Source organism: Pseudorca crassidens, chromosome 20 (genome assembly GCF_039906515.1).
Source record: "Pseudorca crassidens isolate mPseCra1 chromosome 20, mPseCra1.hap1, whole genome shotgun sequence".
In the NCBI taxonomy this organism is placed as follows: domain Eukaryota; kingdom Metazoa; phylum Chordata; class Mammalia; order Artiodactyla; family Delphinidae; genus Pseudorca; species Pseudorca crassidens.
The window spans coordinates 20,007,501-20,033,734 of NC_090315.1; the positions used below are offsets into that span (position 1 = coordinate 20,007,501).

The 26,234-nt window shown below is 41.1% G+C and overlaps 1 long non-coding RNA gene across 1 annotated transcript in view; it reads left to right on the forward strand.

Annotated features, from left to right (window-relative positions):
• LOC137215046 (uncharacterized) overlaps positions 1-26,234 on the forward strand; it is a 176,109-nt gene that overhangs the window by 63,844 nt on the left and 86,031 nt on the right. Inside the window, exons 2-3 of the long non-coding RNA XR_010939134.1 lie at positions 4,777-4,866; positions 8,977-9,067. This is a non-coding gene — a long non-coding RNA (uncharacterized lncRNA). The remainder of the gene's footprint in view (positions 1-4,776; positions 4,867-8,976; positions 9,068-26,234) is intronic.

Sequence of the window (26,234 nt, forward strand, 5' to 3'; positions counted from 1 at the left end):
GATCTATGGAGCATTCTGTAGCTGGAATGGCTCTGCAGAAATACCCCAAATTGAAGCAAACGGTTGGGGCCTTATGCCCCTACCTCCATCTCCTCAACCAGTCATTGGATTGGGCTTCCCCTGAGGAGGGGGTATGACCTTGGATAAGCCTACACTCTCCAGCTGAAGACAGTTTGCTAATACTCATGGTCTCAGGAGCTGGGATGAGTAGCACACACAGTCCAGGACAGTCCAGCCCTTGCACAACATAGATCTATTGGTTTCATATAATAAGTTTTGTGAACAGCTCTTGCAGGGTCGTGGTTGGTCTTTTTTCCAGGGGAGACTTATAAAAGGAGAGTTAGTGGGACAAACCATAGTCCCCATCACTGAAGCTGGTCTTCGCCCACATCTGTTACTCATCACCTCTGTCCTCTACTAGCCATTACTCTTATCCTTGCTTAGCAATTCTGTTGGTCTGAGTGACTCATCTGGTGCAATGATCAGACTCTCATCTCTAAAGGGAATGGCCCTCTGGTCACCATGACCTTTTCCAGCCATGGCTGCTGCATTCATCCATCTGTTTCTAAGTTAGGGCATTAATGACAAGAGATGCCTCAGTAGATCATCTGGCTCCCTCCATTATATAACAACAGCCCTATCTCCTCCTTTCTTTATATGCTACACTCTCATCATAGGAACACCAAATGAAGGGATGACAGATGTAGCTAAAAATGTAATGGGACTCTTACCAAGTCTCCTGAGGGTAGAGATCCTGGTCTGGGAATTAGAACCTATGGATCCATAGGGACAGCCAGCACAAATTCCCCAAGTGGATCACTGGGAGGGATGCTAAGTGGGGCCACCCCTAATTCCACATCTGGTTCCTGACCCTATGTCCTCTACCCATCAGGGACACAGAATCATACAATTTTCATTGCTTTTGAGTGTGTACTGAATCCTGCAGAAGGATCCTGAAAAACCAGGATATCATCTCCAAGTTGGTGCCTGGGCTGAATCTTCAAAGGATCATTCTATTGCTCAAGCTGGAAGCTTCCTTTGGGGTGTGGGGAGTGATAGAACCAGGGTATCTCATGGTCAGATTCCCACTGTCACACCTTCTGTGTTATAAAGTGGGTCCCTCAGTACCATACAACGTTACGTGAAATGCAGTTTTGGTGTAAACCCTTGGATAGTAGTGCTAGCTAAAGTCAAACTCAGGCAGGAAAGGCAAATTCATATCCAGAATATATCTCAATTCCAGTCAAGCTGAATCACTACTTTTTCCAGGGTGGAAGGTTTCAGTGTAGTCAAGTTGACCTCAAGTGGATGGCTAGCCTTCTTGGGGTACGATGTCATGTTAGGGACTCAACATTGGTCTCTGTTGCTGGCAAGTTGGACATTTGGCAGTTGTGGCAGCTAGATTAGCCTTAGAGAACAGGATCCCATAATATTGGACCCATGCATAATCTTTGTGCTTCCATGTCTCTCACTCCATCCATGAGGCCATTGTCCCAGCCAACGACAGAAGCCAGCTGACATTCTTCCATGTTTCCTGGTGGACGTTGTCACATGATACAAAGATCATCATACATTGTGTCCTCCTGTAGATCCTTATATGCTTCTTTTCCAGCACTCTGTCTCTAGTCTTCCAATTATTCACTTTCCAGGCTCTTGAACAACCAGCCAAACCATTTGCCACTGCCCAGGATTCTATATATATTCTTATGTCAGACCACTTTTTCTTTCATACAAAGTGAATTTCAGGTTTACTGCCTGAAGTTCAGGCTATCGGGAAGATTTTTCCCTCCTTGTCTTTCAAGACCATCTCTGCATGGGGTAGTAGTGCAGCAGTTGTCTCTTTGAAGCTTATTTTCACATACTGAGCTGAGAACTGAGCTCAACCTTTGTCCTTCTCCATCAGCTGGTCATAAGAGTACCTATGGTACCATATTTGTTAGCTGAGGGAGAGGTGCTGGTGCAACAGTGGTGGATGACACAGGTTCTGGGCTACCAACTCAGGCAGCTTACCTGGGCCCTCTGGCTCTTCTTATGCTGATCCTGGATGAGATTCTTCCATCTTACAGTGGGTTGCTGCTGGATCTACCTGATCTTATGACTTTGGGTCTAACAAAACCCAATTCACGATGGGTAGCTCTGACTGCATGGTAATTTGATATTCCATGGGTAGGCACTCTGTCTCTACTAGGGCCCAGGAGTGTCCCATGAGTTGTTGTTGTGGGTAGTGGTGGTTTTCATGTGGTGTGCTTAAACTCTGTGTAGTCTTTCCCCACCTCAGCTACCTATAATAACACTCTCTCTGCCAGGTCATGGATCCTGGACTTGCCGCAGAGCCCTTTCCTGAGCTGGGTCCCTCTCAAAGTTGTAAGACTTTCTTGTTGCTCAGCAAATGGATTGGAGCAATATTCTGAAATGTGGAGTAACTGCCTCTAGAACCCTGGGATGGGGGTAAACTGACAGAGTGCTTTCTTTTTATTTGTGAGAAATGTGAGATGTGATAATTTGTCCTTTAATTTGGATGGGAAGTTCTGGTGTGTCTTTGGCCACTGAATCCCTAAAACCTTCATTGATTCGCGGGTCTCTGAATTTTCTTAGGATTTATCTCCTACCCTCTGGAGTCCATGTACCTTACCAACATTGGTCACTGTCATCCTTCAGGATCTGACTCTTGTGGCAGTCATTCTGGTGAATTAGATGAGATATGACAGAGGCCACCACCCTTTTATCACATGCATATTGACTCTGTTGGCTGGTGCAGGAGCAGTTTTAGAGACTTCCATTTGGCCTTCTGAAGTGTGATATTACTCACCCAAAGGCCCCAGGAAGAAATTTAGGGATTTACCAACTACCAAGGATGTCCATTCCAATTATACATTTTGGGCACTTGGAGATCTATCAGGTGGGCCTAAGTCAGTGCTGGATCTGGGCCAAGATTTCATTTTTGACATGGCCTCCACGTGTGCACACTCGGGTTAGTTTGCTAGAGAGCAGGGAGGATGAACACAGAGAGCAGTTGGAGATGTGGACGAGGAGGGGCTGAACCTGATCTGGGTCTCAGTCTGAGGAGGCTGCAGAGTTTGATGAAGTAGTCTGGGGTTTCCCAATGTGTGGGACCTATGAACGGTATTAAATAGAATAGGACGTGGTATGCAATGAAAATGAGTCGCAAGGTAAGTTATTCCTTTTTCAATTTAACATAGTTGAATATTTGCTGTGGTTCCAAAATGGACAGGTTGAAGCCTCTTGGGTGGGAGTTGAGATGAGAATACATTTCACAGACAAATGTGGCCTGGAAATTGGCTGATTTTTATAGGATTGTCTTCTTCCTGAAGTAAGACTTCTTCTTTTATTCTGAGACAAGAAATATTAGGACTGATTCCTGCAGAGGAACTAATGAGCTTCTTTCTCCAGCCGAGTCCCCACCTTGATATGATGTTTCCACCTTCTGGTTCTAATGACATGGGATTGTATGAGCTGTGAACTCAGGGGAGTCACCCAAATCTCTCCAATTTAACAGGAGAAAAAGAGTTCACCTTCTGGTTCTGAAATTTTTAATTTAAGAATAGTAGAAAATACTTTCCAGGATTTAAGTGGACTAACTACTGAACTCTCTTGGGTCAGAGTGTCCCTTCTAAACTTGGCATGTTCTCCCTGGTCTCTTGCTTCTTTGCTCAGCTTAAGGTACCTCATTGGAACTCATGTATTTCATGCTGGAGGTCAAAAGGGGAATAATCTTGGAACTCAGGGTTTTCTGATCAACAATTTTTCTTTTATTTGTGCAAGAAGTCATAAACCGTGCTGCTATACCAAATTACCCCAGACTCAGTGGCTTAAACAACTCAAATTTATTATCTTTTAGTTCTGTTGGTCACAAGTCCAACACAGTTCTCACTGGACTGAAATCCAGGCCTTCCTTTTGGAGGTTTTAGGAAAAAATTCATTTCCTTGCATTTTCCCCACTTCTAGAGGCTGCCCTCATGCCTGGGCTCATGGCCTTCATCTTCAAAGACAACAGAGTTTCACCTCTCTGACCTTTCTTTTGTCTTTCTCTCTGATCAAGGCCAGGAAATGTCCTCCTTTTTTTTTTTTTCCCCAAGAAGTCAGATGGTTAGTTTGGGACCACCTGGATAATCCAGGATAACTTCCCCATCTCCAGGATTCATATCCTTAAGCCATATCTGCAAAGTCCCTTTTGCCATGTAAGGTAGCATATTCGCAGCTTCTGGGCTTCTGGTTGTGGACATTTTTGGGAGCCATTATTCTGTCTACCATAGACAGTAACATTGAAAAGTCAGGAGGAATCTTAGATTCTAATCTCTGACCTCCCACTCGTTTTGGAATTCCTCTCGAAGCATCCCTGATAGAAGTGCATCCAGCTTCTAATTAAACATCCCGTCAAAGTGAGCGCACTGCTGCTCTGTGGTTCTTGTTCCCCATTCCCTTCAACATCTCTTTAGACTGATTTGTTTTCCAAATCAGCCTTGACTCTGGAATTTGATAGAATGAGCACAGCCAGAAGCTGCCTCAACCGGACACTGGATCGGCTGCACGGGGCTATGTCACAAGCAATGCTCTTTGCAAGTAAGTTCTGAGTTTGAATCTGGATTCTTTCCACCAGACACAGGATTGCAGGAGGTGTCCTTTGGTGACAAGTATCACCTCTTTGCCTTGTGTGAGCCTGGGAGTTGACAGTGTCCTGTTCCCGAGGTCTATTCATTTGCTTATTGACTCACAAGTATTAATAGAACCATTGCTATGTGCCATGTATTGTTCTAGGTACTGAGAACCCGCAGTGAATGAGCCAAAGTCCTTTCTCTCATGGAGCTTCCATTCCAATGCTGGGCGTGGAGCAAGAAATAATAACAAGTGAGTTCATATTGTAATATCTCAGAGAAACAGACGCTGAGATGAAAAATGCAGCAGAGGAAGGGGAAGGGTAGAGGCTGATGGGGTTGTTCTTCATCAGATGATCAGGAAACCCCTCTGGGGAGAAAGCATTGAATCAAGTTGTGAGTGGAGTCAGTGGTATCCCATCCAGAATTGGGGAGAATTGTGGGGTAAAATTCTGAGAATTGTGGGGTTAAATTCTGAGATTTTAATCAAGTTTGTTTCCATCCCTCCTTTCCTTACCCCCAGCCCCTGCCCAGCTCTCCCTCAAGCTCAGGCATCCTACCACCGTGTTTCCAGAAAAGATTGCCAGTGCAAAACCAAAGGACAAAAAAAGCAATACTTTCTAAAATTTCAAGATAGTTTCTAAAACTCATGGCAAAAGGTTTTGCTTGGTTAGAGCCAGGCTTTGTGGATAGCAAAGTCCTGAAGAGCTCAGGGTGTGCAGTTTATATCAAACAACAGATCTATAAGGGCAGGTAAGCAGATTTCCTGCGTCCTGGATGAACATTCCCCCGGACTGGGGACTCCAGGGAAGCAGTAAACTCTCACAGAAAACAAAGACGAACGAACAACGCCTTTCCTCTGATGGAAGCCTGCTCGGTCTTCTCGGTTGTAAATGAGGCTTCTCCCTTGGGTAGTGACTGGTTTAGGTGGCGGTCGAGGGGGTAATTTTTCAGAAATGCTGCCTCCAATGGGCCAGTGTTCTAAAGGCTGCCCCGCTTCAATGGTCTTTTTATGCAGCAAGATAATGGCAGCTTACGCGTTGCTACATCAGGCCTATTTTCTGAGGAATGGTTGCATTCAGGGCACTTCTAATTTGTCACAAGAAATGCAGACCATCTCTCCAGGAGTCTGCTGAAGAGGACATCATTTCTCTGTGAGCTCTGCCTTGGGTCAGTGTGCAGCTTGGCTAGCATGCGGTCCCCTGTTGCTTCTACCTACTGGGGACACTCTGATTTATTAGGATTCAACAAGCCATGTCCTGCTCCTGACTCAGTCCTCCCTCTCTGTCCCCTGCTCTCTTGCCCCTTCCCTCTGGAACCACCAGACGAGGGAAGGGGCACTTTACAAATGCTCCCTGTGTCTGGGGTCTGGTGGGAAGTGGGACCGAGGAGGGTCCACTCCGCTGGGGCTGGCGGTGGTGCTTGAGGGGCACAGCTGGTCCACGAGCAGGGCCAGGCCGCCGGGCAGCAGGCTCTGGCGGTGCCTGTCCTTCTGGTTTTCTAACTGTGAGATGACAGTGCGATCACAGCCTTTTGAATATTGGCGAAATGAAGCCGAAGCCTTGGTAATCGAATGCAATGACTTTCCCCAGTGTCCGACCGGGGGCCAGCGTCCAGCGAATCACACCGCTGAAAGCCCTCGGATGTCCGTCTTATAACCATTCTAATTGCATTTCCATTTGGGCCTCCCTCTCCATGAAGCTCGTTACTGAACCACCGCTCTGGCTGAGCGTCCGTTTTCAAGCTTTTTGCTTGGCGTGGACTCATTTCATCATTATTATTATCATTCTATAAGTAATATAAAGGTAGTCCAATTTGCATCTTGGGTCACCCTCTGTCACCTTATCTCCTTGTGATGGCCTTTATCCTTGGGCGCCCAGACACCGCCTTCAGCAACAGAGCACTAGGGGGTCATGGCATGGACTCCCTGCTGACCGCTCTCAGCTCTGAGATTCTGGCCAAATTACCTAATTCCCCTGCAGGATAACCATGGAACCCCCTCACAGGGCAGTGGTGAGAATGACACTGAGTTCCCGCATGCACAGCAACAAGACTGGCCCCTGGCATGTGATGAACTGTCCATAAGCAGGAATTCTATTATTGCTTGGTTAGCTGGGGCTCCCCAGCCCCGTCGACTTTTCTGTGCTCGTGGCCCTGCCTTGCTTCTCTGCCTCTAGCAGGCTTCCCTCTGCTGAGACCCAGGAAATTTCTCCATCACTCAGGCTATTGCACAGCAGCCCTTGTGCATGAGGAACCTGGCCACACGAGCAGGTCAGGGGAGGACTGTGGAGGGGGGATTGGGGTGGAGAAGTCTTTGCATCCTGAGCGGGGCCTGGGCCCATCAAGCCTGTTCTTCTAACAGCCTCCGTCTGACTGATGAGTACGTGGGGAGTCATTCTGCTCAGGGCTCGGGAGCTGTTGGACGTTGTCCTCCAGGCAGATTAGGGTCTGGCTGCCTCTGTCCTCTGACCCAGGGCTTGGTGCCAAGCAGCACAGCATTTTGGGAGGTGAACCTGCCAGCCCGCAGCCTGGCATGTTCTGAGAATCACTTCCTCCTTGGTCTCTCCATTTGAAGGATGTTGTTTTGCCTCTTCTGGGTCTGTGTCCAACGGAACAGTCTTCCCCGTTCATCCACCCGTGTATCATCGGTTTATCCAGCCTACAAAAACATTTTGGGGACCCACTGTGAGTACAAAGACTTGGGAGGCATTTTACTTCCCGTTTATTTAGGTGAAGGCTGGCAAGGAATATGGATTTATTCATTTAAATATTTCTTCCTCTGACTTTATTATTTTTGGCCAAGTAATGAATTTGGCTGAAGCTTCAGTATTCTTAGGAGAGGTTGGTCTAGTTAGAGAACAAGGGCATGAGGCCCAATTCCTAGAAATATTAGATATTCCTTTCTTTCTATCCTTCTTTCTCTCTCCCTCCCTCCTTCCCCCTCTTTCTTTCCCTTCCTTCCTTCCTTCCTTCCTTCCTTCCTTCCTCCCTTCCTCCCTACCTTTCTGTCTTTCTTTCTCAGCTTTTCTAACAGAGAAGCTGGATTGAAAACTTTCAGACTCGGTTTTGTAATCCAGCAGCTGGAAACTGTTGCCCTCCCTGACCCAGAATTCTTTTCAATGCCTGCATCCTGGCTTCTGCTCCAGCATATCAGCCCTAATGCTACACGGACATAGGGCGATCAGGGATGGCCCTCTCACCGGGCTGCAGACAAGAAAGCTATGTCCTTGCGCCCAGCTGTGTGAGCATGGAAGCAGGGACAAAGGCACAGAAGGCAAGAGGCTTTCAGGGTTCACGTTGCGAAGACCAGAGACACCTTTTCCGGGAGGAGCACTGACAAACCTTCCCTGGTAAGGGCACAGCATCCTTGGGAGGCCACAGGATGCAAGGCACAAGCTTTCATTGATCACAACCTTTATGATGCTCCCAGAATTCTGCTGTCTCGGAAACCATTTAAACTGGTGAGAAGAGAGTACAGTATTTGACAACGGTTGTTTTGTTTTAAGACACACGCATTAAAAATACATCTGAAATCCAGGGCACAAAGAATCCAAATAACGTTATTAAATTTCTCGTTGAAGAAGGGCCTGCAGGACAGCTGGCTCTGCTCTTTTACGAAAAACTTGCAGAACTCGACTTGTTGCACAAACAAAGCATATCCTTTTTTTTTTTTCTTCTCCCTCTCTCTGGTTCTCTTTCTTTGCATTTTCCACTTTCCTATTTCTCCCGAGGAGACAAACAAATCTCTGAAGGACTATTAAGTTGCAAATATACCGGAGCCAAAAATAGAAGATGGAGCCGTATAAACATTTTGCATATTTTGGTGTAATTTGTTGAAAATAGTATAAAATATGCTCACAGTTGGCATCTAGAATGCAAATATTAGGAATACAGTCCCCTGATACATTATGGTTTTTCAGCAGTATAGTGCGGGCTCATCCAATAGCTATTGTGTGACTTTGTAGTTTGTTGGAGTGTGAATAATATTGGTGACTTGTTTGTACAGTATATTAGGGAGATGCATGTCTTAAAGTGATATTAGCTCCTCTGGAGATTCCAAGGGATGAAAGCTGAGAGTGGAACTCGGGGGAAAAACAGAGGCACATATTTTTAACATCACTTAACGCTACTTGCTTTCCTGCGCTATTTCCTTAGAGTAAAAAACCGGGGTGGGGATCAAAGCGTGCAGGGGCCTTGTGGATGCACGGCCCTCTCCTTTCATGTTCCAGAACACGGGGTTAAGTGGAGAGCCTGTAAGTGAGAAAACTTGCAGCTCGTCTGTGAGCTGGTGCACGTCTCTCCCACCCGGAGGCTGACTGGTTTTACGGCTGATGGTAAATCCGTCTTCTCTCTCCTCTGACAGGTGAGGAGACATCCTCCCGTGCATGGGGCTTCCCACCGTACATCTGGCACCCACCTCACAGGTGAACCTTCCCGCTCCTAAATGATGACTGGTAAGAAAAACAAGATGTCTTTCTCGGTTATAAATTTAACTCTTCTATGATTAGTCTGGGCAATTAGGACACCCCTGAGGTTGAGTCTATGGCGGAGGCACAGGCTGGAAGTCTGATTAGCTCAAGTCTCTTGATGCTTGTTCCTGGTAGTAAATGCCTAGCACATATAGTATTGATTTCCATTTAGATATCTTAATGTTTCCAGACAATCCCGGCAGATGTGGGCTGAACTCAGATCTGCGGGAGCGCCGGTCTGCAATCTGCAAACATTTTTCTTGCCACTTTGTTTCATTTTTCCTAAACTTAACTGATTTGGAATCCGGAGATATAAATGAAAAATACTGAACCGGCCTATCAATCACGGCATGCACAAACATCGCCACTGCCCTTTCCTAACATCCTATTACCACCGGGTAGTTGGCTAGTCAAACAGGAATAAAAATTACACTGCAAACATCATAAGTTAGGCTTGATTTGTTGAGCAAGGAGCCTGACAATTCGGTAAGAGTTATATACCTCAGCTTCGCTGAAAATCAGCCTTGTTATGGCTCTGGTACGTCTATAAAGATTGTTCATTTCATATAAAACAGCTACCTGCACCGAATGCCTTAGAAGGAAGAATGATGCTGGTTATAAATATAGAGGAAAATCTATTTGTCTGCCCCTTCATGCTGTTAGCAAGTCACATGGAGGGGCCCTTTGGTGTTTCTCGGCAGCAGGGGGAGATCTCTGCGGCCACCTTCCCCTCTGCCAGGCTGGCCTGGATTGAAGCACAGCATCCCTCCCTGTCATAGGAGATAAAGCAGTGAAGTGTGACCAGTGCCACCGCCTTGCTCTCTGCCCACCAGGGGGATGCTAGTGATATTGAGAAACTAGACGGCATTGCCTTTAAACCAAATGTGAGGGGGAGGCTGTCTGTTGGCCGGCTGGGCTGGATAACAGTTAACGTCAGAAAAGATAAATAGAAATTATTAGAATGGGTTTGGAAGGGATTTTTTATAGGACAGGGTTGTATTCGTTTAAAGATACATTGTTGGACTGTTATATCTGATTTCAAGCTGCTGGGTAATTAAAATGATTAACATCCCTTACTCATAGAGTTCAATTCATTAAAGTTTTAAGCACCCTTTGTGCTCAGAATGGAGGGATGAAACATCCACGTTGACTCACGCCGGGGATCAGTCAGTTCTGCCCTGTGTTTATCGTCACTGATCTTGCAAGCCACTGCGTCCATTGCTAAGCTGCGGGCGCGCGTTGGGTAGAGAGCATCGGCCATGAACACTCATCCCGTAGAATCCCTGGTTCAGAGAGGAAGGGAAAGGAAATAGAGAAAATCTTGCTGAGAATTCTCATCCAGGTTCTTCTCACAGGCACTTGGTTCTTTCCAGCTGCCGGTGCCTGGGGAACCGTTCCTTCTGGGGGCTCAGCAGTTGTGACCCAAGCACGTGGCTAGCCCTCAGGCACACAGTGTCAGCAGAGGGGTTGAGGAGGGCTCTTGCAGCTCGCAAACACGCTGAAACATGCAGTGGACCAATTCTCATTATTATCCCAATTTAAATGTGCTCAAAATATTGTTTCCTGTGCTGTATTTCTTAGTTTTACACTTATAAAGTAGCCAGCAAAGTCTTGGTGAGTAAATGGGACACTTGTAAGGGCCCACTCATGTGATGGCAGAAGAAAAACGCTATTGTCTTTAGGGTATACTCATTTGCCACCTTGCCCCCCAGTGTTTGGGGAGGGAATGACATAATCCTATGTACTAGCCTCCTATATAAACTTTGACAATTAGGAAGAGTGATTTGCAAGACTGCTTAAGACACAAACTTAATTTTTTTAAGGCAAAGATAGGGCTTGGGATTTATCACTTTTTGGCAGATTCTGGGGGAAGTCAACACCAACGCTGAGCCCACCTGTGTGCAAGACAGTTAACCTCTCTGAGCCTCAGTGCCCTCATCTGTAGAACAGAGGTAAATATGTCTTCTTTATAGGATCATAAGGTTTGGACAGTATTATACGTATAGATGCCTAGTATGATGCTTGTCCAGAACGGTGCTTAATGCGTGATAGCCAATATTCTTAGCATCTATTATGACGTGAATAATAATATTACTATTTTATCCATATCTGAACATTGTAGACACTGAGAATCAAAAGGCAATATGCCAAATGTGGCCAGGCATTCCCAGCCAGGGCCCTCAGGAGCGTGGCCCATATGGTGAGCTGTCATTTTCTTAGCTGGTTAAGAATTCCCCAGCCGTCTCCTTGCCCAGATCATTAGTTGACACGGAAACTTCTGGAAAGACTAGATACAGTCTATAATTCATCGTGTTAGTGTCAAAAAGCACATGTGAGAGAGAGACAGAGAGACAGAGAGACAGAGACCATAAATATTGCTGTACAAGTGGGTTTCAGGTCACCCTGTAGGGAAACTATAGGGAGAGAAGGATGTCAGCAGTCTGATGAGGGTTCCCACACGTATTGGGGTGCCAAGCCCAGTCTCCATGACTTTGCAATTATTCTGCTTTCTCTGGAGTGGGGGTACCTGAGGCCACTGCCAGCCCACCCATGACTAATCATTCCCCGCCCTTTTTCCTGCATAGTGATCCTGTGTGAAGGGGTCTCCATCATATTGAGCCTCTCCCACTTTTCTTCAGGTAGGACGGCCTTACAGCACAACTGGCCCAGGACAGTCAAGGCTAATGCTTGTTTTCCTGGTCAAACGATGGCCCTTTCAACCTGCAAGTGATCCAGTGGGTGTGACAAGTTATACAACCACCCCAGGCCAGTAAGGGGTTTAGGGCAGCAGGCATTTTAGGTGTTGCCCCAGGAAACGTGGACGACCTACCGAAATTACAGACCCGGAGTAGTGAGATCAAGGAGTTGGTCCCAAGTTTATCTGTGTCAAGCCAAGGCCATGATCAAAGGGCAGAGACAGTAATGCATCCGCTCCCAGGTGTGAAATCCATGCTCCTTATAAGGAAAAAAGTGTTAGAGAAAATGTCATTTTAAGTGTTTGTGACAAGTGTTTACTTCTGGGGAAAAGCTCATTTTCACTCTTAAGACCAACTTCCTGGTAAAGTTTAAAAAAAAGTCAAGGCTCCCATTCATTTGATGACTCGTTACTCAAGGGGTTCTGCTCTGAAATTCTTCACAATGGCTTTGGTGAGTTCAGATCAAAGTCTATAGTTATTACATCAGAACAACTTTTCATTTGGACTTGGCAGTAGTCTAAAAGAATATCAGAAATTAAGAAGAATGGAGCATAAGTAAACAATGGTTTTCTTTCACCCTTTGTTGAGAGGGACTTTTTGGTCTTGGGAAAGAATGTGGCTGTCCCATAGTGATGTCATTCTAATCAAAATCACAAAGCCTCACACGTTGTGTTTCCAAAGTCGAGTTTCCAAGTCGGGACACAATTGAGCCAAGGCTGCATGGGTGGGTTGGTCATGGGGAGATTTGACACCAGCAGCGTGAAGAATTTTTCCCATGACGTGTTCTCTCTACCTCTCTTTAGACACTTTTTTTCCCACATTGTCTTAGAGTTACTTGTGGGGAGTAGGGTCCTTCCATGTATCATGGTATCTGGTCTCTGGTTCCCTGAACATCAGAGGGTATAAACTGGTGCCTACAGGGAAACAATCAGAAAACAAACAAAATTGATAGATGGCATTTAAAAAGACTTCAGAATAAAAGAATGGATATATGTATATGTATAACTGAATCACTTTGCTGTACGCCTGAAACTAATGCAACATTGTAAATCAACTATACCCCCAATATAAAATAAAAAATAAATTAAAAAGACTTCATATCAAGCTGGAAATCTGTCTTCTCTGTGAAAATAAAAAGAAAGGGAGAGGAAGATAAAGCAATATGGGGGTGCATTTCTGCAGAAAGGGTGGAGCCACCCTCTTTAAAGGGGCACTGCTCTCTATTTCCTTAAACCAGGGCTGCTGCTTTTGCTTACTTTCTCTGCCTGGCCTCTATAGGCACATAAGTTTGAAACCCTTGCTATACACTGTAGGTGCTTAATGAATGCTTAACAGATAAATGAACGCAGGCGTCAACAAATGAACAAGAGAATAACGCAAGTCAGCTGCTGGTTGCTGGTGTTTGCTGGTGCGAGGTAAGGATGCTGGAGTCTGGGCCAGATAGCCCACTCAGAATGCAGTGTAGATGACACCAGCCCCAGCACTGGAGCACATGCTGAAAAACATCTGTTTGTGGCCTACCGGCACCCCTTGATCAATGCTATTGGTGACTAAGAGGGGAATGAAGATGACCCAGGCCAACCTTTCCCACTTCTAGGATAACAAAACCATTGGATGGGTTGTGTCACTACTGCTCCCTCACTCACACGAGTTCACTGAGCCCAGGCTTCACATGAACTGCCATTAGACATGGGTACAGAGAGGCAGAGGGATGGTGCCCACCCCCATGAGCTGGTGGGTAAGGAGAGACGCTAAGTAATGGAAATCACAGAGTCTACAGCTGACTCTCCACATGCCCACCCACATTCACTCTTCCTCTCTACTCTGGTCTCAGCCCCAGGAGGCAGATGTGTATGCATTATATCAAGGGGTCCCAGGTCATTTGGATTCTGGTTGGGTTCTGACAGAGGGGAGCCCTGGCAGGAGACTGGAGGGGAGTCTGAGGTCAGAGTATTTAATCTGCTGGGTTCCTCCCTCTGTGGTTGCCTGAAGGTCTCTGCTCTTCTCAAGACAATGCGGGATTCTCTTTCTAGACCCCAGGGACCTCTCCTTCGCTCCTTCCTTTAGGTCCAGACACTGGTTCCTACACCATCCCTTGAGGTTCTCCTATAGGCACTTCTCACCTTGTAATGGGCCCCTTTGTAGGTAAACGCTCCCTGGAGAATCCTCACAGAGCGTACCATCTGCTTGCTGCTGGGACCCTGACTGAGAGGAGGTCACGGTGTGGGGGGGCAGGTGAAGAGGCAAAATGCCTGTGCAGCATCTGAGGAAGGAGCGGGGATAGGATGAGGGAAAGGATGGGGAAAGCAGTATGGTGCCAAGGTGCGAGGCCAGGGCAGGGAGAGTGCAGATATAGGTTGACTTCTTCCAAAAATGAAGAGGGTCAAGAGTGATGGGTACTGTGATTGGAAAGTCAGGCTGGGCTTGTTTGTAGAGGGACTGGTTTCTAAGTTAACGGGTTTCATGTTGTTCACTGTGAGTGGGGTAGTCCCAGAAGGCTTTTGGTCAAGGAGATGAAATAACTGGAGCTCACATTTTGATAGGGAAGATAAAACCCAAAAAACCCTCCAAGTGTGCATTCAGCATGAGGTTTCCTTTCAAATAGCCAAAGGAATGTAAATATAGGAAAATATCTGTGTTCATATTGGAAACTAAAAAAGGCAGCCAGTCATATTACAACGTTTTGAGAAAATTTCTGTGAAATATAGAGCAAAAAGCACCAGACCAAGGGGAAGACCTGTCCACAGATGGCTGCATGCAAATGAGCAACTTACCTGGAAGGAGATTTAGTAGGATCCCACTAGGGGAGGGGATGCCATGGGACTGAGAGGCTAGAAGCCTGGTGTCCTTCCAGGTTCCTAACAGCACAGACAGCCCGGGAGAAGGAGACTGGAATTAGATTCCAGTCTGACTACTGATTATCCATGTGGTTGGGCAAGTTGCTAATCTACTTGGTATCTCAGTTTCATCATCTGTGAAATGGAGTTAATCATGATCCCATCCTAATAGGCTTGAGTGAAGATCCGTTGAGGTGATCCTTGTAGAGCATGTAAAACAGGACCTGGCCGAGGGGAAGAGCTCAGTGCATGCTGGGTGGGGTTGATAATACCTGTGCTTCTGGTAGTGTGCTAAGACTGAGAATCCCATCCTCATCTTTATTCCCAAATCCAAGAGTGAGAAGACAGTTTCCTATGAAAGGAATAAAGAGCTGAACATGATTGAGAGGACCAATAAAGAGATAAATTCAGGGGTTAAGTCCAGGAGAGTCAAATTACATATGCTAACAATTCCAGCAGGAAATGGCATAGAGATACACACACATACAAGATGAAAGAAAGAAAGAAAGAAAGAGAAAGAAAGAAAGAAAGAAAGAAAGAGAGAGAGAAAGAAAGGAGAAAGAAAGAAAGAAAGAGAAAGAAAGAAAAAGAAAGAAAGAAAGAAAGAAAAGAAAGAAAGAAAGAAAGAAAAGGAAAGGAAGAAAGAAAGAACTCAATAAAGGAAGAAAGAAAGAGCTCAAAAAAGGAAGAAAGCTTTGAGCTCAATAAAAACTTTACCTTTTAGATGAAAGCGTTCACTGAATACTGGTCATAATTAACTGAATAGGGTCCCATGGAGATAGCACCTCATGACATTTTTTAAACTTCAAGGTTAGACAAAATAAGTTAGAAAGCAATAGAAAGGCAGGTGGGGAATCAAATTGCTATCTGAATTTTCTTCTGTAACACCAAATGACAGGAGCTCAACAGATATGCTTACAGGGATTTGGAGAAAGACAGTGCCTCAATAAAGATACCTAATTTAAGGGAATAACCACCTGGATTGCCTTTAGTTGAGGCAATCCACCTGTAAAGGACAATCAGGGAAATTTGAGTGCAGCCTGGGCACTAGATGACATTATAATTTAATGCTATGAAAAGGTGGACACTTATTTACAGAATAAAAGCATGTTATAAAACAATGTGCACAGGATGATTTTACTTTGATAAACATACATATCCATGTATGTGTATAGAAAAAGACCTGCGAAGGCATAGTCTAAGCTGTTAACAGTGAAAAAATGATGGTTTTTGTTTTCTTTTACTTATCTATATTTTCTAATTTTCTACACTGTACGTATACTGCCTTTATAATAATGAAAGGTATTTTGAATTGAAAACGCAATTCTACATTCTCTCAACCTCTCATTCCTGAGGCAAGCTTGTCAATTTTGAAACATGAGAAAAGAGCTTAGAAAGTATACCACCCATGTGCCCTTCATTTAAAAAATACTCAAACTGACTGATTTGTGGATGTTGAACAATCCTTGCATCCCTGGAAATAAATTCCCCTTGATTATGGTGCATGATCATTTTAATGTGTTGTTGAATTTGGCTTGCCAATAATTTGCTGAGGATTTTTTTGCATCTACGTTTGTCAGGGATATCGGCCTGTAATTTTCTTTTTTGTGGAGTCCTTGCCTGTTTTTTTTTTTTTTTAATCAAGGTAATGCTAGCCTCATAAAATGAGTTTGGAAGAGTTCCCTCATATTTTTTGGAAGAATTTGAGAAGAATTCACTAGTGAAGCCATTTGGTCCTAGACTTTTCTTTGTTGGGAAGTTTTTGATTACTAATTCAATCTCCTGTCTAGTAATCAATCTGGTCCAATTTTCTATTTCATTATGATTAAGTCTTGGTTCAGTGTATGTTTCTAGGAATTTGTCCGTGTGAGTCCTTCAGCTTTACTTTTCTTTCCAATTGCCTTGGCTATTTGACTTTTCATAAGAATTTAAGAATCATCTTATAAAATTACACACACTCAGAATCACACTTGGATTTTGATTGGTATTGTAGCAAATTTATAGAACAATTTGGGAAGATTTGTGATTTTACAAATCAAGTCTTCCATTTATTTAGAACTTCTTTAGCTTCTCTCAATAACATTGTGTGGTTTTCAGTGGAGAAATCTTGTACATTTTCTGTTAGATGTATTTCTAGATATTTGTTGCCCTTTGATACTAATGTAAATGTTAATGATTTTTAAATTTTTATTTTCTCTGTTTGTTGCTGGTATACAGAAATAAAATTGGTTTTTTTCTATTTCCTGATCTCCAGCACCTTTGCTAAGTTCTCTATTAATTCTAATTGTCTATAGATTCTTTTGGATATTCTTTTTACACAATCACGTCATCAGAAAATAATGGTATTTTTTTCTTTATAATCTAGCTGTCTTCTATTTATTTTTCTTGCTTTATTGCACTAGCTAGAACTTACAGTAAAATGTTGGGTAGAAGTGGTGAAATTGGACATCCTTGTTTTATTTATGATCTCAAGGAGAAAAATACTCAGTTTTAATCATCAAATATATATTTACTATAGGCATGTTTCTATGTATGTATGTATGTATATATTTGTGGTTTTGATTTAAATTTCCCTCATGACTAGTGATGTTGAACACATTTTCATGTACCTGTTGGCCATTTGTATGTCTTCTTTTGAAAAAGGTATATTCAAGTCCTCTGCCCATTTCTTAATTGCATTGTTTGAGATTTTTTTGTCATGGAGTTGTATGAGTTCCTTATATATTTTTTATATTAAGCACTTATCAGATAGGTGGTTTGCAAATATTTTCTCCCATTCTGTATGTTGCCTTTTCTTTTTGTTGATTTTTTTTTTCTGTGGTGGTGAAGAAGCTTTTCAGTTTGATGTAGTCCCACTTGTTTATTTGTGTTTTTGTTGCTTGTGCTTTTGGTGTCATATCAAAGAAAATTGTTGCCAAAACCAATTTCAAGGAGATTTTCCTTGATGTTTTATTCTATTAGCTTTCCAGTTTTAGGTCTTATATTTAACTCTTTAATCCATTTCAAGTTAGTTTTTGTGAGTGTTATAACATAGGGATCCAATTTCATTCTTTTGCACATGCATATGCAGTTATCCCAGTACCATTTATTGAAGAGACTATCTTTCCCTATCATATCATGTTGGCTCCCTTGTCAAATATTAGTTGACTGTATAAACACGAGTTTATTTCTGGCCTCTTGATTCTGTTGCATTGGTCTTTTTTTTTTTTTTTTTTTTTTTTTTGCCAGTACCATACTGTTTTGGTTACTATAACTGTGTAATACAGTTATAAAGTTTGAAAGTTGGAATTGTGATGCCTCTAGCTTTGTTCTTTATTAGGATTGCTTTGGCTATTTGGGGTCTTCTGTGGTTCCATAAAAATATTAGAATTTTAAAAATACTGTTTGAATTTCAATGGGAATTGCATTGAATCTATAGATGGCTTGGTTAGTATAGATATTTTAACAATATTGACTCTTACAATTGATGAACACAGGGTATCTTTCCATTTATTTGTTTCTTCCATTCCTTTCATCAATGTCTTGTAATTTTTGATGTACAGATCTTTCACCTCCTTGGTTAAATATGTTCCTAAATGTTTAAAAATTTTGATGCTATTGTAAGTGGTATTTTTCTTTATTTCTTTTTCAGATAGTATATAGAAATGCAACTCATTTTTATGCTGATTTTATATCCTACAACTTTACTGAATTTGTTGACTAGTTCTAACAGTTTTTTTGGTAGAGTCTAGAATTTTCTATATATAAGATCATATCAGGCTTCTCTGGTGGTGCAGTGGTTAAGAATCTGCCTGCCAATGCAGGAGACATGGGTTCAAGCCCTGGTCCAGGAAGATCCCACATGCCGCAGAGCAACTAAGCCCGTGTGCCACAACTACTGAGCCTGCACTCTAGAGCCTGCAGGCCACAACTACTGAATCCCACATGCTTGGAGCCCGTGCTTCACAACAAGAGAAGCCACCACAATGAGAAGTCCGTGCTCTGCAACAAGAGTAGCCCCTGTTCGCTGCAACTAGAGGAAGCCCGCACGCAGCAACAAAGACCCAATGCAGCCAAAAATAAACAAATAAAAAATAAACTAAAATTAAAAAAAGATCATATCATCTGCAAATAGAAACAATTTTACTTTTCCTTTCTGATTTGAATGTCTTTATTTTTTTCTTACTTAATTGCTCTGGCTAGTACTATGTTGAATGGGTGTGGTGAGAGTGAATACATTTGTCTTGTTCCTGATCTTAGAGGAGAAGCTTTCAACCTATCACCATTTGTAGGCATGTTTTTCAATCGGTATTCTTCATCAGGTTAAAAAACATCTATTCCTAGTTTGCTAAGAGTAGTTTTTAAAAAATACATTGAATGAATACTGCATTTCTACCTTTCTTATTTCCCTTCTTTTAATTCAAAGGTAATGACTTGTAAAGTAAACAAAGAAGCAAACAGTTTGTATAACTAAATAGTTAGGGAAAATAAGATGCAAAAAATTTATAGTATCTTGAATCGTGCTTGTTCTGTTCACTTCTGAATATTAGATATAATACATGGTAGTTGCTCAATAAATATTTGTTGAGCGGATGAATGGGATTGAACTCCTTCATGGATCAAAAAATAAATTGAAATGAAAGTTTTTTCCACTTAGGAGAAACACAGAGGTAAATTTTTAGAGAACATATAAGAATAAAGGTATTAGCAGGGATATGTTAATAATATATAAACCAAAAGAGAGCTGCATTGACAGTATTAGAACCAGAAAAAGTAAAATGTAAGATTAAATAATTGAATAGAATATAGTCATCTTACCTTGATAAAAGGTTCACTTTATTGTGAAGCTACAGTAGTCATGAACTTTTGTGCCCCAAACAACAGCATCTAAATATATAAAGCAATTTTAAAGTTGTTATTATAGTCAATAAAACCAAAATTATACTGAAAGATTTATACAAACCATCCAGTCTTTGACAAGTCAAGCGTATTAAATAAGGATATAGAAAAAAATTATTATATAATTCATCTTTGCTATTATACAATTAATCTTGATTTACTTGATAAATGTGTAGAACTTGTGAAAAATACACAAATGGTTTTAGTGTCTTTAAAATGATCATAGAACATTTAAGAATGTTTCATCCCAGGGAATTCCCTGGTATCCAGTGGTTAGGGCTCTGCACTTCCACTGCAGGGGGCATGGGTTCAATCCCTGGTCAGGAACTAAGATCCTGCATGCCACATGGCGTGGTCAAAAAAAAAGTTTCATCCTAGCAACCTAATACAGGGCTATGGCAGTGGATTCCATTAGCAGGAGTGGTTGCGATGAGCAAAAGATGAAGGGTGAAGAGGAGGTACATAGCTGGTTACACTTCGTGCTTTCTAAGATCCTGTGGTGATGAACAGATAGAAGTACAAACCAACAAATGACAAACAAACAAACCAAAAACTCCTATAGAAAGAAGAATAAAAGGGAGCAGGCAGCAGGGAGAAGGTCTTCAACCAGGAGGAAAACACATTCTGAATGATCATGAGTGGATAGGAGTAGGCTTGTGGATGACATAATTGGAGAACAGTGAAGACCAGAAGATGAAACAAGAGGGCTGCAGAGGAGGTGGGGGCTAGGTGGCCTTAGGGATCCCTGGTTCAGTATAGACTGTCAGTAAGAAGACAGCAGATGGAAGTTGGTCTAGAAACAGGGGTGTAATTGGAAGTCAGTGCACAGCATAGGGAACTGGTTCATAACATGAGCCCTCCCCCACTTCTACATGCTGAGCTGAGTTCAGGTTGCTGGAATTCATTTCTAGGGGAGGGTTGAAGGATGGCTTTATACCAATCAACAACAAACAAATAAAAGGAATGTATGATCTGGGAAATGCTAAGTCTTCTTTGAATAATAATGTCTGGGACCAACTAAACTATTCTCATTTTGGTAAGTATTATGGTCTTCTCCCCAACACCCTCCTCACCTAATCCAATGCCAGGCACACAAATTGCCCTGCCATTTCCTGCTTCTCAACTCCCAGTCAGAAATCACTCTGCAGTGAGGCAAGGAGGAACTTGTCTTGCTAATTCAACGCCAGAGGAAACTTACCCAACTATCTTATCCTTATACGTGAATAGACAACCAAGGATCCCTGTGTGTGTGTGTGTAGCTGATAAAAGAGGAAGACCAAAATAAAAAGCAGGACAAAATAAAATACTCTAAAAACACATTCAGCAACATTCAAGATGTTACATTCAAAGAACAAGAACAGTAGCTTAGGGAAAAGGATCACTCAGAAAACAAGAAGTATCTTAGAGATTAAAAACATGATTGTAAAATAAAAGAAGCAATAAAAATTCTGGAAAGAGAAGGAAGTATAAAATAAGAGATAGAAGAAATAAAGGATCAATCCTCAAGAGGTCTAATCCTTATTACTGGAAGTACTAATAGCGAAGAATAGAAGATGCTGAGACAAAAAAAAAAAAAAAAGGACAGGAAACAAGAGAAGAAACTTCCCCCCAAAGGATAGTGGTCTTTATATTGAAAAGGTTCTCTGAGTACTCAGAACAGTAATGAAAAAGACATTGTAACTAGATTTATCACTGAGAAATTTCAAGGCACTGGGAATATTGTACATAGAACAGGACTTGGAACACTGTAAACTCTCAGCAAGGGTTTGTTAATATCATTATCATAAAATTTTAAAGAAAGAGGAAAACGTCACCTCATAGGATAAGCAACACTGGATTATAGAAGATAATGCCTTCAATGTTTGCAGGAGAAAATACTATTTGACCTGAAATTCCATACTCAGTTGAACTATCACTTGAAAGTGGAGGTTGGTTGAAGGGCTTAAGAAAGTTTATCAGCTAAGCAACCTTTTAGAAAATTAGCTTTACTGAAGTAAATTTACATATAATCCAAGTTTCCATATTTTATCTTGTAATTGATAAGTTTGATATATGCACGATCATGATTCAGAACTTTTCTGTCACTCCAAAAAAATCTCTCCTGTCCCTTTGCAGCCACCCCCCTTTCCTCCACTCCTTTTCCTTTGCTAGAATTTCATGGATAGAGAATCATGCAATATATAGTCTTTTGTGGCTTCTTTCCTTTAGCATAATGTTTTTGAGACTCATCGATATTGTTTATCTAATACTGTGAGCAGTGCCTTCCTTTTTATTGCTGTATAGTATTCCACTGTATGTAGCATCCTGTGCGTATCTGCTCACCAGATGGGGCCATTCAGGTTGTTTCCAGCTTTTGAATTTTAAGAATAGAGCTTCTCTGAACATTTGTGTATTAGGTTTTGTGTGAATTAATGGTTTTATTTCTCTTGAGTAAATACCTAGGAGCAGAATAGCTGCATCATATAGTGAGAGTATGTTTAACTTTCAGAGAAACTGCCAGCCTATTTTCCAAAGTGACTGTACCATTTTGTATCTCCATCAGCAATGCACAAGAATTCCATTTGCTTTACATTCTTGGCAGCACTTGGTACTTTTTAAAGTTATTCTAATAGGTGTATAATGGTGTCTCACTGTAGTTTTAGTTACCATTTCCCTAAAGACGAATAATACTGAGCATCTTTTCACATGCTTATTTGCCACCTGTACATCTTCTTTTGTGAAATAGCTATCAAGTCTTTTGCTCATTTTTATTTTTTAATCACATTGTATAGTTTCTTTATATATTTTGGATACAAGTCCTTTCTCAGATACTGTTTTGCAAATGTTTTCTCCCATCTGTGCCTTGCTTTTTCATTTTCATAACTGTGCCCTTTGAAGCACAAAAGTTATTTTTGATTTTTTTTTAAATTGAAATATACTTGATTTACAGTATTGTGTTAGTTTCAGGTATGCAACAAAGTGATTCAGAAATATATATATATATTTTTGGATTATTTCAGATTATTTTCCAACATAGGTTATTACAAGTTATTGAATATACTTCCCTATGCTATACACTAAATCCTTGTTGCTTTTCTATTTTATGTATAGTAGTTTGTATCTGTTAATCCCACACTCGTAATTTCCCTCCCCTCCCCATTTTTCCCCTTTGGTAGCCATAAGTTTGTTTTCTATGTCTGTGGATCTGTTTCTGTTTTGTATATAGATTCATTTGTATTTTTTTTTTTTAGATTCCACATATAAGTGATATCAGAGACATAACCCTTCCAGACTTCAGACAATACTACAAAACTACAATAATCAAAACAGTGTGGTATTGGCACCAAACCAGACATACAGATCAATGAAACTTTGTAAGAATGTCTTGTATATGATGTGAACTAAATTGCTCTATTATTTAAACAATTGATGCAAATTAATAAGACTCCATTTGACTTTAATACTAGGCATATTCTTCTCTGAATGGCCCAAGAGTCATGACATTGATGTTCTGAGAAGGAAATGGAATTTTAGCATATTCCATGACCAGCACAGAATAGTTATATAGCAATAACACTGATTAGTATTTTTCAGGTTTTAAGGTCAGCCTAAGGACAAAGTATGGAAGGCTTGACTGACTGCGAGATGAAAGTCTAAACATCACCTTCCTTGACAATGTAAAGTTACAAAGTAGCTAACTGAAGGCAGGTTGTGGAGGTATGTGTGTGGGTGGAGGGGGGAAGAAGATGTAGAAAGAAGAGTTACACCATGATGTCTTGACTTTACAAAGTGGGGACTCAAGACACAACATCAAACATTGATAAAACAGAAGTAGAACTTTTAATATATTATTTAAATTTCTAAAGGTCACCAATCAAAAAACCAACAATAATGAAATGAAAAAATATGGGGAAGAGAATAAGGATGATATCTGAATGTGTTAAATTAATGTTTAATGCTGATTGGTAATAAAGCACAGCCCTTAAGAACACATATTCTGTCTTATATATTGCTAGTGGGAATATAAAATATTGCAGCTGCTGTGGAAAACAGTTTGTCAGTTCCTCAAAAGGTTAAACATAGACTTACCATATGACCCAGCAATTTTACTCCAAAGTATATACTCAAGAAATTTGAAAACATATGTTCACATAAAAACAAAAGTTCGTAGAAATATTGTTCATAATAGCCCTGTGATAGAAACAACCCAAATGCCCATCAACTGATAATGGAAAAATAAAATATGGTATATCCATACAATGAAATATTATTCAACCATAAAAAAGAATGAAGTACTGATACATGCTATAGCATGGATGGACCATAAAGCATGCTAAGTGAAAGAAGCTGGATACATACTGTATGATTCTATTTATATGAAATGTCCATGACAGGCAAATACATAGAGACAGATAAGGGGAACATTGGGAGTGGGGGTTAGGACTTACTGCTGATGGGTACAGGTTTTTTTTTTTAAGCAATGGAAATGTTCTGGAATTAGATAGTGGTGATGGTTGTACAATGCTGTGAATATACGAAAACTCACTGAATTGTATACTTTGAAGTGGCAAATTTTATGTTGGGTGAATTATATCTCAATGAAAAATGATTTAACAAAAGAGACTCTGGAATCTGGGTTGAAGAGCACTTCTGGATTTACTCTCTGTGTGGCTTAGGACATGTTATTCAATCTCTGTGCCTCAGTTCCTTATTTGTATAATGGGGATAATATCTACCTCATAGATAGTTGTGGGGATTTAATGGCTTAATATGTGTAAGATGCCTGCCACAGACAGCACTATACAAAAGACTGTTACATAAAGATTTTAAAAATAAGTGGGACACATCTATTAGAAGAGCCAAAATGGAACTCCGACCACACCAAATTCTAAGGAGACTATGGAGCAACAGGAATCCTCATTTACTGCTGTTGGGAATGCAAAGTACAGCCACTTTGGAAGACAATTTGTGGCTTCTTACAAAACTAAACATATTATTATAGTACCATATAATCCAGCAATTGCACTCCTTGGAATTTACCCAAGGGAGTTAAAGACTTATGTCTACACAAAAAGCTGAACATAGATGTTTATAACAGCTTTATTCATAATTGCTAAACCTTGGAAACAACCAACATGACCTTCAGTAGGTGAATGGATAAACTGTTGTACATGCAGACAATGGAATATTAAGAAACTGCTAAAAAGAAATGAGCTATCACGCCATGAAAAGATATACATGAAACTTAAATGCATGTTGCTAAGTGAAAGAAGCCAATCTGAAAAGGCTATATACTGCACTATTCCAACTATGTGAGATTCTGGAAAAGGAAAACTATGGAGAGATGAAGAAGATCAGTGACTGCCAGGGGTTGGGGAGGAGAGGGATGAATAGGAGGAGCACAGATGATTTTTAGGGCAGTGAAAATATTCTATGTGATACCAAAATAATGGATACATGTTGTTATACATTTGTCCAAACTCATTGAATGTACAACATAAAGCATAAACCATAATGTAAGCTATGGGGTTTGGGTGATTATTATGTGTCAGTGTAGGGTTTTCAATTGTAACAAATGTACAACTTTGGTGGGGGATGTTGATAATGCATGTGTGGAGGCAGGGGGCATATGGGAAATCTCTGTATATTCTCCTCAATTTTGATGTAAACTTAAAACTCCTCTAAACAATAAAGTCATAATAAATAAAAGGTTTAGAAAATGGGTGTAAAGAGTCCCAGAGTGATGTAAGTCACAATTCAAAACAATGAGTAACTGTCATGGATGGTTATGCCCAAAATTACAAAGTACTAAATTATACAAAGGAATAGGGAGAAATGAACAAAAGCACAACTGTGATGATGGAGCCTAATGAATGCACATTTCTTAGTCCTTGAGCCACCAAGCAAACCAAAGAGGTGTTCAGTCTGAACTTTGAAATCCACACCAAAAGCCTTGACCTCTGCAGGTGAACGCATTCTCTTCACATTGAACACAGACTTGGCCATCAAAATGTCAGTAGACTTTAAAAAGTAGATATACTACAAGTTACATTCTTTGACCATTTAAAAAATAGTATCAGGGACTTCCCTGGCGGTCCAGTGATTAAGACTTTGCCTTCCAATGCAGGGGCTGCGGGTTCAATCCCTGGTCAGGGACCTAGGATCCCACAGGCCTCGGGGGCCAAAAAACCAAAACATAAAATGCAGAAGCAATATTGTAACAAATGAAATAAAGACTTTAAAAAATGGCCCACAGCAAAAAAAAAAAAAAAAAAATTCAAAAATAGTATCAGATAGCAATAGAAAAATGCCCTCTGTACCTAACCATTTAGAATTTAAAACAATGATACTTGTCTTCAGAAGCAAAGTAAAACAAAACACTTGGGCTGAAGATAAAATCAAAACTGCAATTGCAGAATATCTTCCTTTTAGTCCTGCACCGAGAAAAAAATTCATATTGTTTACCTTTTAAAAATCAGGAAAACAAAAAGGAAAATAAGCTAATTAAGGATTCAACTCAAAAAGTTGATTAAAAAGCAACAAATTAAACCCAAGCAAAGTAGAAAACAACATTAACAATAATAAAAGCTGAAATTTGATGAATTAGGAACCAGAAAAACAATTGACTAAGAGCTAGATTAAAATATAGTAAAATAGCTAAAATTCTAGCAAGCCTAAATAAGAAAAAATAAATTAAAGCACAATATTAACAAGGAGAAAGGAAAAGAATCTCAAACACAGAGACTTGAAAGACTTAGAAGA